Here is a 12,164-nt window from a genome sequence, read left to right on the forward strand (position 1 = left end):
TTAAATTGTGAATAAATATGTCGATTCCATCGTGATGTCTGTTATATTCCCAGGTTATTCTATTCAAGGGAGAGAAATGGCCTATATACTGACAACTTTAGTAATTTATTTTGGGACTCTAAAAACTGTGCTTAAGGCAGTCGTTAACAATGATATGATAAATCTTCGAACTCGTAAGTGCAGCTAAATACTTGGCTGTAAATCGCCCAAGCGAATCCGGGTTCGTCGCTAAATTTGGCGAGCGGTTTAAAAGTCGTCTGGAAGACATAAATTTTCGACGCTGTCGACGTTTCACGTTGGCTAAATTACAGCTGTTGCACATGGCGATTGCAATTGGAGGAAGGACTTCTTTAGCGGCGTTGAGCACTTTTCTTGTGATGGGTAGAAAATGTTAAACTCGCATCAGGACACATGGCCTGATCAAAAATTCGTAAAACAGTCGTTGAAATTATGGATGAAAGATTTATACTTCTAATTATAGTTCGACTATGTCAACTTAATGATCATACCGTCATTGGACCAGTGGTTGAATCATTGTGATTGCGACGCCGAAACACCGCGAGGTCGAGGGATCGAATCTCAGCAGTGAAATATTTTTACAGTTTAATTATTTGGTTTTTAAACTTTGTCATTAGCTTTGTTACTTATTATTTTTGTTTATTTTTTTTCTTACTTTAGCTACCATAATTTAGATACCTATTGTATCAGTTTTAGAGATTGGCGATGATGATACTGTTAATGAAGATGGTGAAAGAGCTGATGAAGTTATGGATGAAAGTTGATTTTTCTGAGTGATAAACTTTTTAATTTGAAATAATTGTACCTAATAGTTCTAAAGTGTTATTTATTATGGAATTTAGATTGTCATAATATTTGTCTACGATAGCAGAATAAATGAGTATTGAATTTAACCACACAAATGCAAGAACTACTTTACTGATAAATAAATCGAAAATTCGTTCGAAATTATTCCCTTACCGTTCCAAAATGCACAAAGTTAATGTTTAAGGTTTTGTTCCGGCACTCTCGGAGTACAATCCGTATTGTTTTGAGCATTTTTTAGCTCAATATTGACCCTTGCCCTTATGACACCAACACACGGTAACACAGCTCTACGCCTGAATTACAGTTCAGGCAGTCGTCTAGCTCTGTTTTGCTAATTTTTATTAACCCTTGTGCTATCAATAACCTTTACACCTATTGGAATAACCTCCTTTCCCTCGAAATTCAGTCAGATTTTAGTAAATCTATTATCATTTTATCTATATAATATCATTATGGCCACTCTTGACATGAAATTGAGTCGCGAAATTTAGAGTGATTGGCAAATGTGTAGTCACATGGAAGACAAATAAAAGAAACTGGGGTCGCCAATAGAGCGAGGCACTACTTCAAGCCAGCCCATTCTTGAGCGCTCTAATAGACATAGGTCGGACCATTTTGAATTATTGTTCTCATATCTGATCGGATGAACTCCAGTATAACCTTGAATCATTTGTATAAACATTTTACCACTTTGAAAGTGTCTCTCACGCAAACCAGAAGAAGAAAAATTGTATTAGAAACGTTAATATCATTTTGAAGACCTATATATAATATACCACACCTTTGATGAAAAAAACTTTTGAGTTTCAGTTCTAAATATTTATCCCCAAAATTTATCGTTTATTTTTCTATTTTTGTGTAAAAATCTTAATGCGGTTACACAGAATACATTTACTTACCAAGTTTCAACGAACTATACTGTTCTTATAGTTTCGGAAAAAAGTGGCTGTGACATGCGGACGGATAGACAGACAGATATGACGAATCTATAAGGGTTCCGTTTTTTGCCATTTGGCTATCAAACGCTAGAACCTGTAACAGCCTGGTGAGTGGCGATATATTACACTATAAGGGCAGAAAGTTTGACATTTCTGCACGTCATCGCATCGGGCATAATGACGCGCAGTTCGGGGCTTTCAAACTTCTGCTCATGTGGTGTACAGTGTATACTATTCTACATCGCTTGCCGTTCGAAATAACAGAAAAAATTGCATTGAAAAAAATTGATGGCTGCCAATTTACAAAAAAAAAGACTTTCTGCTCTTAAATTGGAGCTAAGGTTATTCAACGGAGGTATAGAGAAAAGTATTTTTGTCAACACGGTGAGGGATTACATCGATGAAACATACGAGAAGAATTAATTATAAAGAAATAATAATAAAAGCATAAAAACCAGATGATACAATGGTTTGTGTTATTTTATTCGATTCGTTTACAAAAGTAATGTAAATAAAATGTAGTGTTAGATCTCCGTCCATTTTACTCAGTTATGATAATTCTGCCGCGTCCTCCCGCCGTACCCGCTCCCTTGTTTATGAGTTTGTTTACGACGGCTCCTGTACTATATTAAGTTCGCAACAACTGATGACACAAATATACTTTCAATCTAAAATGGACTAGATGTCACAAGCATAAGGTATAATATACCGTGAATGTATAACATGCGTAAGTTCTAGAAATATGAGTTGGATATGAGTTTGGATGTGAAACGATATTGCGATACTTTATTGTATGATAGAGTAGTTATAAGTGATTTATTTTGATATTTTGTTACAATTATACTAAGGACATAATAAATATTTGCAGCGCTTAAAATATTAGAAATACCATAGCCGCAGAAATAAAATCTATGAATTTTTAAAAATTAGTGAGACTCAGCTTGTCAAATCAAATCAAATTAAATCAAAAATATCTTTATTTTGTAGGTAAATTGCATTACACTTGAAATATGTGAATTTCATACAGCTCTTTCGAAAGGCAGATTTCCTTAGAGAAGAATCATCCAGAAAAGCTAAGGTTGCTCTTTTCAAATCTTTTCTAAGAATTATGTTTAACTAGAGCAAGCTAAATATTCATGTAAATCAATTCCGACAAGGTAACTAAACTATGCTAATAATTTTTATGGTTTCAATTTTGGTACCTACGCCTAAAATAAAATACAAACCATACTATTAGAGTGAGGTTATGAAAGTAGTATCTCTCTTGTCTAATCCAACTATTAAACAAATATTACTTTTTTTTACAGTAAGGTACGAGACGAGCAGGACGTTCAGCTGATGGTAACTTATACGCCCTGCCCATTACAATGCATCGCCATACAAGATTCTTGAAAAATCCGATGATTCTGAGCGGCACTACAATAATTGTGCTCGTCTCCTTGAGACATAAGACGTTAAGTCTCGTTTGTCCAGTAATTTCACTAGCTACGACGACCTTCAGACCGAAACACATTACTGCTTCACGGCAGAAATAGGCGCCGTTGTGGTACCCATAAACTAGGCGACATCCTGTACAACATTCCCCACATTAAATATACTTAAAAAAATAAGTAGGTAAGGTAAATTATTTTATGTATAACTTTCATAAATTTCATTGTTTAGACCAACATCAACATATAAATTTTAATTGTTATTTTATTTTCCCATAAAGTGCCCTTTTAAACGTTAAAACAGTGAAATTTTCACACAAAATACTTGAAACAAAACTATAACGCAACAATGTGTCAATAAATTGTCAAGTGGCACTTACTATTGGCCACAAGACACTCAGAATATCCACTCATAGACGCTCGATGGCAATTTACACATGTTTGCTATAAAACGAGGCTAAAGTGAAGGAGGATTATAATGTAAGTAACGACACATGGGATTTGCGTACGGAAATGTATCGAAGCTCGGAATGTAAATGACTTGTTCCCCGAGCCGACTCTATCCCGGCTCCGTAATAGGATTCAGTGGGATTTACACGGCACAGCTCAACGGTTATTTTGAAAACCTAGTTGTTGTTACATTATTATATCTATTATGACAACTAATTTATCGTGATATTCTTCATTTTTTAACCGATTTCGAAAACGAGGAGGTTCTCACTTCGATTGGAATTTTTTATGTAATGAGATTTATTATCCGATTTCGTGATTCTTTTTTAGTTTGAAGCGAAATGTTTGCCATTTGGTCCCGTAAAATTGACATAGTTTGGCCCAGTAGCTTTCATTTATGAATATTTTTGTTTAGTGGATGTTGTTATTTTAGTTTGAGTACTGCTTTTTTAAGTTTTCATTTAGTTTGCATATATATTATTATTATTAACCCGTTTGCCGATAAGTGGGTTTGAAGCTACCTGTCATTCATAGCTAACAAACGTTCAAGATGTTTCTGTGTCTCGCAAGAACAGGAAATCTTATAGTTTACCTGATTAATGACACTAAAATGTAAGAAATAAAAAAACTACGTTTACAAAAACCAACTTCAGAAACTCAGAAGTATAAAATAACTTTTACTTTCTTATACTTTTGAGTTATTGAAGTCGGTTTTAAGCTTAGTTTCTTAGTGTCACACAGACATCCATGGTTATTTTAAACGTAATTAAAGTTTTGATCGACTTCTATAATCTTTGTAAATTAAGAATATCTAACATTATAACTTTCAGTTTGGTTTGGGTGAGTGTGCCTAGCCCGAACAATTTATGATATTTATATTTACAATACCTAAAAGTATATTTTATACAAAAAAGTTAGGCTATGTTAGATACCCTAAAAAGAAAATTAAATAAATTATCTTAATTATTTTAGAGTTGATTATAATGATTAGATTGAAATCATTTTCTTAAACCGTCATATTTCGAATAAGCAGCATAAATTATACTTGTACTTAATATTGTTACTTATTTTAAGAAATTGAATATAAAATTGATATTATAATACTCCAGAAATATTGTTCAACGTGATACATCTAAAGTGTGTCACAGTGCAGTTAAGACAGTTGGTTATCAAGTCCCATCATCATGAATACTTTAAGACCAAGATCACAAAAGCGATTGTCAACCCCGTCATCTGTTGTGTTAAGCCTGTTTGTATTTCACATCACAACACATCTACGTGTACCGTTGGCATGACTGGTAATACCACTTGTAGTTGGTGTGTGATACAAGCAGTCGTCATCTCTAACCACGTTTGAGTGAATTCTTTTTATGTGTTCGCATGAGCTTGAGCTTCCTTGTACGGTGTTTCCGGGAGGATACGAAATGGGTACTTCCAAAATAAACGCGTAAACCTTCCTGCCGGCAACGCACCTTTGATTCCTTTGGTGTTGCAAGAGAATGTGGGCGGCGGTGATCACCTAACACCAGTTGACCTGTACGCTGGTTTGTCCTCCTTTTCCATAAAAAAATATAAAATAATTTACTTGAAACAGATTTTGGGGTGTGAACGCAATAATATATTCTACAATAATATATATATATATATATATATATATATATATATATATATATATCAAGCAATGAAACGTCTCTGCGTTCAATTAGATTTTCTTAAAAATAAACTTTATCTTCATTCTTATTACATTGCTGTTTATTTTTAAATTATGCAACGTTGATCCTATCACCACTTTTATGTACTCAAGCAAAGCTCCACTCAAAGGAACTTCAGTATAACGCGAATTGCGTAGACAGCTACACGCACTCTCGTAGCACGATAAACGTAGTAGTCCGTAGCTCCTGTGTAGCGGTGTATTAATAGTTGACAATTACTAGTTAGTGTACATCTATAATATATAATAATAATAATTAATAATCATAAATACTTAGTAGTTTTGGATTCTTTCTTTAAAAGATTCAGGTATGTTTTGAGTTTTTAAAAGTAATACTTCATATTTTTATGAAATTTAAAACTTAACATATAATTTGTAATAGTTAATAATTAAATACTTATGTTATAAATTTTAAGAGCTTTATTTGTAACATTCATGGTAGGTAGAGGAAACACAATCATCAGGACGTATTTAGAGAAGTATCGATATATATATAATAGGGTATATAGTAAGGTTGTAGCGGAAGTGCAAGGATGGTAACTGTTTAAACATCAATATATAATTTAAAGTTCTTCTTCGATGAAAATTAATCAGTTATTATACTATGAATCACTTTAGATTCGTGTATAGGGAATTATTGTCATAATAAAAATTAAAAGTGTATGCACCTGTGTATGTTTTGTGATCCTTACTTTGGAAGGAGTTATTGATATGGTCAATTAAATAGTGTCATTCAATGTGATATTAATATAATATTATTTCTGTAATCATAGTATCTATCTGCATTAACAATATGTGCTTCTGCATTATTACCACTCACCAGTAGGAGGCTCTCTTGCACAGGATGTCGGTTAGATTATGGATAACTTAACGGCGCCTATTTCTGCCGTGAAGCAGAAATATGTAAGCATTACTGTGATTCGGTCTGAAGGGCGCCGTAGCTAGTGAAATTACTGGGCAAATAAAAATTTACGTCTCAATGTGACGAGCGCAGTTGTAGTGCCGCTCAGAATTTTTGGCGTTTTTCAAGAATCCTGAGCGGACACTGCATTGTAATGGGCAGAGCGTTAATTACCATCAGCTGAACGTCCTGCTCGTCTCGTCGCTTATTTTCATAAACAAAAACTCAGTTACTAAGGCTGAGATCTACAGCTTGCTTAGACTTTACTTAGATTTTACATTCGTAAAACTTAGCTGAGTGTGATAAGACTTAAACAGTATTAGATTAATCTCAGCATAATTTTAGCTGTCTAATGACTACAAAAACGAAATCAAAAATTATGGTAAGCTACACCGAGCTAAGTTTTACTTAAGTAAAGTCTGAGCAAAGTCTAAAAACGCTCTATTGATCTCAGCCTAAGTGAACAAAACTGAATTAATAAGTTTTCAAAAAGTAGAACGTTGCATGTTTGTTTTACATGTGAAAAGTTATTTTTCCGCTTTAGAGTTTTTGTTTTCCTCCTGCATATAGCGTTCGAATGCATGAAGGTTTTTTTATCAAAAAGTTTAGTGTATTAAATAAGTTTTTATCAACGTAAATACTGTTAATATATGAATTAAATTTCAAATATATTTTACATATGATGATATGTTATGCCTAATTTAAATAAATAATTAAATAGACTGAATGCAGTAGCTAAATGCGTAGCAGCTGAGAATGTTGCTTTTTATACGATTGAAATTAAAAAAAAAGATCTTCATAGTGATTTTGATGAATATATATATATATATTCACAATGTTCGTAATAAGAACCTATAACTATAGTTATCGTACCTAGTTTACACATAATTATTTTTTAATTTATATTTATAATTCTTTGGGAAACTTACAGTTTACAATCATAAGTTATAAAATAATTAAAATGATTGATCTTCCATGTGCGGTGGTTCCGGGACGATACGACATGAGTACCTTCAAAATAAGCGCGTACACCTTTCTGCCGGCAACGCAACTGTGATTCTGGTGTTGCAAGAGAATGAATTAGAACTTAAAAGTTTCCATATTTATGTAAAATTATTGTTATGATTTAATATTACACTTTAAAACTATCTTAGCTACAATTATTTACACCGGAAGAACATATTACGTAACGTTATTTTTAATTTTGTGCTAGATTAAGTAAATATATCTATGTATATATATCTTCTTCACTTAACAAGTCCTTATATATAAAGACAGTAAAGAGTATAATATCGTTGAAGAAATCAGCAACTATATGCATACACAAGTGACGATATATGCGGCAGGTCCATCCGTACTGCACGTCATGTAAGTTTGATTTACTATATTATATTGGTCACAGTTGTTTCATATATTAACCCCATATACTCTTGTCATCTCCTTTTCTTTCGTCTCTCATAGCGAACTGTTCAAATTTGTTATTCATATTTTCTCGTAAAATATGAACTCTTGCCAGAGATTTATATTCTATCTTCATATTGTTTTTTATTTATGAAATTGCTCTGTGTATAATTTATTATTTTTTGTGTATTTATTACAAATGAAATATATTATTTACAACATCACCATCTGGTGGGAGGCTCTTTTGCACATGAGGCCGGCTAGATTATGGGTACCACAACGGCGCCTATTTCTGCCGTGAAGCAATAATGTGCAAGCATTTTTTATGTGTTTCGGTCTGAAAGGCGCCGTAGTTAGTGAAATTATTGTTCAAACGAGGCTTAACATCTTATGTCTCAATATGACGAGCGCAATTGTATAGCTAAGTGATTGTGAACTATTTATTCTTTTATTAATTTAACTCTGTTGGTGTAGACTTAATTTAGCAATTGTACAAACCTCAGTGGTTTTTATTGTTTTGAAACCGTAATGTAAAATTTGTTTTTTATTAATAAATATATATATATAAAAAAAAAAATTGTAGTGCCGATCAGAATTTTAGGGTTTTTCAAAAATCCTGACTACATTGTTATGGGCTTGGCGTATCAATTACCATCGGCTGAACGTCCTGCTCGTCTTGTCCCTTATTGTCATAAAAAAAATTAACATATATATAATAAAATAGAACAAACATGAACAAAACAAATTATACGCTAGACTGATTGTCACAAATTGGTGACACTTATATATAATACTAGCTGACCCGACAGACGTTGTTCTGTATATAACAAAAAAAAAATACTGTTTTATAGGAATTTGTCAATAATTTTTCATAACATCAAGAATTATTTCATTACTTGTGCTCCTTGTTGTTATAATGAAATTGTTTCACAGCAGAACTGTCAAACCGTACGTCAATAAATTCTCTCACAGAAAATATGTCCATACAAAAAAAATATAGGAAATAAAAATAATTATGGATCCCAAATCGAAATAAAAAGTATCCTATCTCTCAAGTTGGACTTAACTGCACTCCATGAAGTAATCCCCATTAAAATCTGTTCATTAGTTTGGGAGTCCATCGCGGACAAACAAGGTGTCACGTAATTTATATATATTAAAATATATAGAGCATAATAGTAATTACTATCACAGCCAGCGCTGATCTTCCAGTTATATTATATTATTCTATGTAGTTACTTTTTACCTTAGCCCAGAAATAGATAAACTACATATACTTCATGCCCTTTATAAATAAACTAGTTGACACGACAGACGTAGTTTTTCTTTGTCAAAAACTGATAGCTTCGCAAATAGCAGGCTATTCAAAATGAATCCTCTTATTGGAAAACTCCTTACGTTTTCGGCTCTATAACATTATCTATCCTTACAATGAATTAATACGATTTTACTCACTCATATTCGATGTGAGTTCTGTAATTGGTGTGCAAAAATTCTTAAGATCGAAATCTATAAATAGGTATTAACCGCAGTAAATCACACTAAAAATCAGCAATAGAGTGATCTTATTAATTAAATAACTAATCCTGTGTTGTTCAGACGAATGAAGATCGAATGACTTTGACTAATGGTCTTCATGACGAACCACCAATGTGGAGCCAGTATTAAACATAACAAAATGTGACGTCAATATAATATTATACAGCTATCAAATACACACGCTGTATATCGAAGTACGAAAGGAAATAAGTTTATTCATGAAAATTTGAATTCTCTGTCAAACGAGAATTTGGATCAACTTCGATAAAGCTCAGTAAAACTTTGGGTCTTTAAAGTTTTCCAGCATAACAACTTGACTTCCATCTAATTCCACATTATAATATTTGTAGCATCAAAAGCAGGAGAAAGCAGGCAGCAAAAAACAAGTTAAGAATTTGAAAATATATTTTTTGAAGCGAAGCTTTTATACGGACGTTCGGTTCGCTGATTTTAGCGTTACACTTGGACTTCATATGCAGTTTATAGGTTTAACGTAAATTTTGCAGCGGATACAGCAATTGATTGGATTGAGTTTTTAGACGCGAAATTAAATTTGAAAATGTGCAGTAGTCGCACTGCTAAAACAAAAAGATCAAAAATAGTAGTAGTTTCACTTCTACCACGTGTAAATTACGAACAATCACATTATTTAAATTTAATGGGATCAGTGTTATCAATTTGAATATTCAGGGTGAAATGCTCAATTTATTTACGCTGTTAAATCTTGTATATCTTGATTCAACTCTCAGGTTGTGGCTTCATCTACAGGATCTACTACAGTTGATAACCTACTCAACACCATTATTTGCATATAACAAAATTTACTTGTCCTTTTAAATGTTAACAATTTTTTGTTTTAAAGTGATAACCCACACTTCTTGGATAATTATAAAATTAAAGTTGAAAACAACATTTATGTATGCTCTTGCTAAGACCACTCGAACAGAACGCGAGTAGTCGGGTGTTGAAGAAGACTTCACCAGAGGGAGGCTCCTTTGCACAGGATGGCTAGATTATGGGTACCACACCGGCGCCTATTTCTGCCGTGAACCAGTTGTATGTAAACATTATTATGTAACGGTCTTAAAGGCGCCGTAGCTAGTGATATTACTGGGCAAATGAGACTTAACATCTTATATCTCAAGGTGACGAGCGCAATTGTAGAGCCGATCAGAATTTTTGGATTTATTCAAGAATCCTGAGCGGCAGTACATTGTAATGGGCAGGGCGTATCAATCACCATGAGCTCAACATTCTGTTCGGCTCATCCCTTACTGCCTCAAAAAATTTCTGGTCGCGTTTTGTAACACGATAAATAAATAAATAAATAAAAGGCCGAATATCCGTTAGCTGGATATCGGGCCTCGTAGTTTGCCGAATATCCGGTATCGGGTATCCGGCCAAAACACTATCCGTTTCATCTATAATTAAGAACAATCTATTTCACCGCCTTGTCACTAATGAAGTCTTAGTCAAACAGTAGTACAATGTTTAAATTAATTGATAAACAAATTTTACACATCAGTTCGGCCAGTTTAGGTAAGGCTGCGCTCGTTTCTTTATATATTAAAAATTATATTTCGGCTCACTCAATCGTCGTCCTTTCGAAATTCCCTACGAAAAAAGCTAGTCACTCCATTGTATGAAACGTGCAGTCATTGATAGATTGACAGATGACGGCTATAATCTTGTAAAAAACGGAGATCGCCGAAATCTACTACGTTTCAAGCAACTGTTCGCTTTCAAACTTAGCTGGATTATACTTCGTCGTCAATCGCCATACTGTAATTTCTATTATTTCAAACTTATGTCATACTAAACTATATTTCAATTTTTACTTAGGTAGTCCCGCCTGTTATTACGTAGTATTTACATCCTCTTTGGTCGTCCTTACAGTATGAACGAGTATGAACGCTGCTATCCTTGGTGGATAGCTGCGTTCAGTGTGAAAGGTTTAATGCGAGTACAATAAGCCAGGGAATCACGCCAGGGCCGTGGCTGAAGAAGACCCGTGTGCTCTGGCTCTCGAGGAGACAGCCGTTACTGTGATTGTGTGATGAATCAAAATCAAATCAAACCAAAAACACTTTATTCATGTAGGTCAGGGAAATAACACTTATGAACGTCAAAATAAAAAAAATCTAATTAAATCTACCGCTACTTCGTAAAGAGGTGAGCTAATGAGAAAAAGTCGCAAGAAACTCATTGCCACTCTTTAAAATCAACATTTCCATTTTCATCGTTTTACAAATAATTTCAATTGCAATATATGTAAAGTGATGCAACAAACGTACTCAAACGTCAAATAGTCAATCCCTTATACGAGTATGTCAAAAAAGTAAATGTAAATTAATACAAAACAAAAGTTATTGAGTACAGTAGCTGCATCATCCATACACAACGTAAACAAATAAAGTCATTTTGCGAGCCTTTTACAAGTGATTATATAAAACTAGCTGACCCGGCAAACGTTGTATGGCCATATAAATTGCAGATTTCTTTTCTACTTACTTCACGCTTATTTTGTATTTTGAATAATTCACACTATAGTTTTATAAATTATAGCCTATGAGTTATTCTGGTGTGTAAGCTATATTATTATAATGTTTCATCAAAATCCATTCAGTAGTTTTTGCGTTAAAGAGGTACAAACATACATCCAGACATACAAACTTTCACATTTATAATATTAGTAGGATTAACACTGATTTATCATTAATGATCTCAGGCAGCAGGGTGCGACTAAGCCTACGTAGAATCAGATTAATTTCAGTGTGTCACAGGTATATTATTTATATAAAAAAATGAAGAAGGGGTTGGTAATTTTAACCCTTTATTATTAAAATTGAAAAATCTGTATTTTACAGTTTCTACTAATAATCACAATTTGGACAGCGTTACCCGTTAGAATTTACAATAAGTAATGCATACTCGAACTTAGCGCTCTGGCTTATATAGGGCACGACCGT

Source organism: Leptidea sinapis, chromosome 13 (assembly GCF_905404315.1).
Source record: "Leptidea sinapis chromosome 13, ilLepSina1.1, whole genome shotgun sequence".
Lineage (NCBI taxonomy): Eukaryota > Metazoa > Arthropoda > Insecta > Lepidoptera > Pieridae > Leptidea > Leptidea sinapis.